Consider the following 5,415-nt stretch of genomic DNA (forward strand, 5'->3'; position numbering starts at 1 on the left):
GTTATGCGATTAACTAAATATTACCAAATATATTAATTTATCACCTTTACATTCAAATATAAAAAAATAAAGAAATGGCTCTTGTAGCAATGGTTACAAATATAAGCCCATTTATGAATGTTATAAAGCATCTTTCATTGGGGCAGTGGCTTATAATGGTTAAATAAAAACCCCATTTGTCAAAGCCATGGGCATGGTTCACCACCCTTAGGTCCATTTTAGGCCCCAAGAATGGTTGTATTTATGAATTTTGTAGGCACTTGGGTCCATATTTTTAAGATCATGGGCCTGTAGTGGTTAAATAATAGCCCCATTTTTCCTATACAATGGGCTTTGATTAATGGCATACAAATTATATGGCCATTTTGCAACACCCAATTTGCCCTTTCGGAGAAAAAAACTGAAAAAGGCGGCCGAAAAAGAAAAATAGCTTTTCCGTTCAGCCATGGATCTTCTTTTCAAAGCCTACTCCAACACTTCAGACGATGAACCCGAACCCGAACCCGACCCTGAACCCAAACCTGTAAACCATCACCACCTCCCTTTCCGCCCTTCCAAACGGCCCAAACCCGAATACCTATTTCCCACATTGGATCTTCAAAAGAGAGAAGAAGCTCCGCTTCCCGGCAGGTACATATCGAAAAGGGAACGAGCACTTGCTGGTGCGGTTTCCCAGGCTCATGAACCGAACCCGATTCACCGGGATCATCATGTCATCAATCAATCAGGTACTTGTTGCTTTTGCCTTTTTCTTTTATTTCCCCAATTTTAGCGGCTTTTTTTTTTTGGTTTAAAGTTGCAGTTTTTGATTATTATTTTTTTGAAAACCAAGTGAAAAGAGGAAATGGGTAGTCTTGTCATTGATGAGATAATCAATGTTTAAAATTAGAAACTTAATTTAATTTGTGTTTTCAATTGAGTAGAGAAATTTTGGATTGAATTGGTGACTCGGTAGGAAGAAAATGTTCATGTAAATTTTTTTTTGTTGTTGTTGTTGATACTACCTTTTGGCAAGGAGGCGGCTGGAGCCGAGACTCAATTGCCTTGCACTCTATTTGAGTATTTAATATTCCTTGTATAGTTCAATGATCTTATCTCATTCAAAGATTAGTGCCATTTTTTTTACTGTTGCCTATTTCACTGAGCCCATTTTCTTTCCTCTACATTGTGTATTGAAGTCTTTTGTTCAGATTCTGCTAAGTTGTGGATTTAGTCATTTTTATAGTATTTTTTTCTGGCATAATCGGTAACAATTAAATTCGTTAGGTCAAATTCTACATGCGTTAGTTGTGATTTAGTTTTTGTGATTTAGTTTTTGTGCTTTGAGTCAATCATTTCTAGAAACCATTTTTTTGGGATTTTGAAATTTTAAGTCATGACTCAGGCTACTTGTAGTCGTTAAATTCATTGACTAAAATGAGGTGGCATTTTTGTGACTATTATATGGAAATAGTAAGTTGACATTGAATTTCCGTGTGATAATTGTTTATTGCATAAAATTTCGGAAACAACAAAATTTAACATAGTGACTAAAGTTGAAATTTCAAAATTTGAAAAGTACAAGGGCTACAGTTTCAAAATTCGAAAAGTACAAGGACTAAAAATGATCAAATTAGAGTATAGTGACTAAATTTGCAGTTTAGTACACGGGACTAATGGCAAAATTTGACTAACTCTTTTTTTTGGCATTAATATGATAATATCTTACTCATGTACTCTACAGCTTGTTTTAGAATTGCTTGTGTTTCCTTTGTGTACACAATTATTGGGTTGGAACTTCAAACAGGGTCAGGGAAGCAAAAAGCAAATGGATATGAGCCCTCAAATGATAGAAAGAAAATTTTAACATGGTTTGTTCTGATGATGTGCTCCTGTCTGATGGTTATACCAGTCAAATCTGTATCCTTCAGTGTTTTTTGCGTCTAATCAAAGGGCCAGATCGAATAAATGTATAAGCCCGATTGTTGACAGAATCTGTCCAAATATTTGACAAGCTTATTGTTAAAAATTGGATGTTTCCTCTATTTGTAGAACGAAGTCTCACCCGTTCATAAAAGTATTCACCATAACAAATGTATTCGTGAATCTTGTTTGTTCCTTATTATTTATGATACTTTTATTGAGTAGTGTTAATAACAATAAGGTTTATGCTACGTCGTTGTACTCATAAGCTGTTCACTTGTGTCAAGATTAACTTTTACTATAATCATAAGAACTTGTGTCATTTTTCCTGCTGATACAGTAAATCTCTTGTTCTCAGTTCTTGGAAGCATTTCAGAACTGGATCTACCACATGATGTTCTTTCATTGATGCGGCATAAACCAAAGGGCCGTACACAGCTAAGTCAAATTCCTGGAAAGCTTTCTGTAGCTCTGCATGGGCATGCAAAAGCTGTTAATGCTGTTCATTGGTCACCGACTCATGGTGTGCTATTGTTTTTCTAAAACCATCGACTTTTTACCTTTGTTGTTTTAGTGCATTATATTTATTGGTCCGGTCTTCTGAGTGCCATTTTAACTGTTTATGATCTAGTTTACAGTTCATCTACTTGCTTCTGCGGGGATGGATCAAACAATCTGCATATGGAATGTATGGAGCAGAGGTCAGAAAAAAGCTCGTGTGTTTAGCTTTCATAATGCAGCTGTGAAAGATGTTAAATGGTCACAGCAGGGACCATTTGTACTTTCTTGTGGATATGACTGTTCATCAAGGTTGATTGATGTTGAAAAGGGTCTTGAATCTCTGATTTTTAGAGATGATCAAGTTGTTGGAGTTATAAAATTCCATCCAGATGACTCAAACCTATTCCTTTCTGGGGGGTCGAAGGGCAGACTCAGATTGTGGGATGTTAGAACTGGCAAGGTGGTCCATGAATACATTCGAGGTCTGGGTCCAATTCTTGATGTTGAATTCTCCACTGATGGGAAGCAATTTGTATCTTCCAGTGATGTTTCCGGGAGTAACATCAGTGAAAATTCCATTATTGTCTGGGACATCTCTAGACAGGTTCCACTGTCTAATGAGGTTAGAGACATATTTCTACATCATTTAGTCTCCATCGCTGAGATTTTTATGGTAGAGCTATTTCCACCTCATATTGCCTCCTCTTTTTCTTTTGTTCTGTCATAAAGTTAGTTTATGGCTATCTTCCAACCTAAATATATTACCTTTTGCTATACTTCTTCCTGAGCATGGCCTCCTATCACGGTGATAAAGAAAATTACAAATTAAAATGACTAGATAGTTGAATAGATTACTTGCAAGGAATTGAAACACAAAATTTCCGTATTAAACCTTTGTTTCTTCTCACAATTGATTTTTATTTTTTGTGTCGAATTAAAACTGTATGTAGCAAGTGTTGAGTCATGACATAAGTCTCTACCATTATGTAATTGTAAAATAATAATGTTTTTGAACCTTAATAAGCTGTAAGTGCAAAATTGTTTACAATCTTTTGAAGTATTACTAGAACAAGTGAGGATAAATCTTCACTGTTACTGTGTGGTCAAGTAATTGAATCATATTTTTAGGAATTATTGTTTGAATCTATATTTGTATTACATAATTCCTTTAACCCATTCCCTTGCTTTCATGCCTCAAATTGCATTGTTTCTGTTATTGATCAATGCTTCGAGGAGAACAGTAAAAGTTCTTGCTGACTCAGTCAAGGTGGGCTAGCTAATAGCCATTGTATCTGCTATGCTTTGCTGTAACCTATATACCCCTTGTAGGTTAGCTTCATAGGTCATAATGCTTTGATTTGAACATTCTGTGTTAATAATTTCTTGGCAGAAATCACAAAAGCGTCCTTAGTCAGGACTATAATTTGGGGTTTGGTACACATCTAAATCGAGTAAAAAGAAAGAATTCCATGGCTTATCTGTGTAGGAAATTTAGGCCAAACTTTATCTTGGTGCCTCTATGCTACAGAGGTTTATAAATGAGCCATTAGTTTGTTTGTAGACTTGGCACCTATCTTTTCTGTTCAAGTTGACAATTCTTGAGAGAGTTATTTGAATACTGCCTCTTATGTTACATCCACTTAAGTCGGGTCCAATTTGCATGACTTTGGAGTTTGATATGAGTCGTGTCATTAAAGCACACATGCATGCACAAAAGTGTTTCTTTTTTGTATGGAAACGAAAAGATGCATAATCAATCAGCTATTTCAGAATACTATTTTCCTGTGTAAGATTGATGTTCCCTTGGACTAAAGTCATGTACTTCAATAACTCTTGTCACTTCTATTTCCCTTTCAAATATAGAAGGGGATGTAACAAATGTCTCTCTTTAGCCCTTTGATATGGATATGTCCCAATCATATCTTTTCAGTTGATCCTTTTCGTATGGATATTGCAATTCAAGACAACCTTGATAGGATATTAGGATGAAGTTTAACACCAAATGTGGCTTAGTCAGCTAAGATGCTATTTTTGTTGTCTTGGTGAAAACGGTAACATTGTTGAACTTCTAGAATACTGGTAAGCTAGATTTGTTGCATATAGAATGTTTAATGAATACATGTAAGGTGACAACTTTGTTCATTGTTTATGACCTAATCAATTTTGGTAATTGTTCCAGGTTTATGCAGAAGCCTACACTTGTCCTTGTGTTAGGTACCATCCATTCGATCCCTATTTTGTGGCCCAATCAAATGGGAATTATACATTTTCTCTTCAAAACCTCCCTTCAAGCTAGACAAGTATAAAAGGTATGAAAGCCATGGAGTGTCTGGATTTCCAATTAAGTGCAATTTCAGCTTGGATGGGGAGAAGCTTGCCTCTGGTTCCTCAGATGGTTCTATATACTTGTATAACTCCCGATCGTCGGTGCTTGTCAAGAAGATCAAGGCATACGAGGAAGCTTGTGTAGACATCGCTTTCCACCCTATCTTGTCTAATGTAATTGCTTCATGCAGTTGGAATGGAGATGTTTCAGTGTTTGAGTGAGACTATGTACAATAAAACATCATCTTATTTGTCATTAAGGTGTAAGATGCTTTATGAGATCAAAACTGTCTAATGCTCCGGACTTGGAAGGCATTTGGTCTACACCTATTAAAGAGAAGCAAAAAAAAAAAAAAAAAAAAAACTTCCCATCACATTTCACTACTAGCTGAATTGCAGGTTGATTTGAAGTTATCAAAATAATAGGAAACATCTCTACTATCGTGTGCCCTCCGGCATGGTAATGGGAATGTGTGCAATTAAAACCAATTTGATTGATAAAACTAAAAATGGTTTTTTCCCTATCAAATACAACGGCTGCAAAACCTGCAAGATTACACTCGTCTTTAAGTTCTCGTGGTGGATTAGCCACCCAGTCATTAAAGCAAATACTCAGCTTTCCTAGCCATTTAATCTGTCACATGTTACCTTCTCAGCTAATATAGGAAAAAGAAACATGAGCAATAG

General features: G+C 35.8%; 1 pseudogene; it reads left to right on the plus strand.

Annotated features, from left to right (window-relative positions):
- The first annotated feature begins 366 nt into the window (after positions 1-366).
- LOC107918225 (WD repeat-containing protein 25-like) lies at positions 367-5,028 on the plus strand (annotated as a pseudogene).
- The last annotated feature ends 387 nt before the right edge of the window (positions 5,029-5,415 follow it).

The sequence above is a fragment of the Gossypium hirsutum genome, chromosome A01, assembly GCF_007990345.1.
Source record: "Gossypium hirsutum isolate 1008001.06 chromosome A01, Gossypium_hirsutum_v2.1, whole genome shotgun sequence".
Taxonomy (NCBI): Eukaryota; Viridiplantae; Streptophyta; class Magnoliopsida; order Malvales; family Malvaceae; genus Gossypium; species Gossypium hirsutum.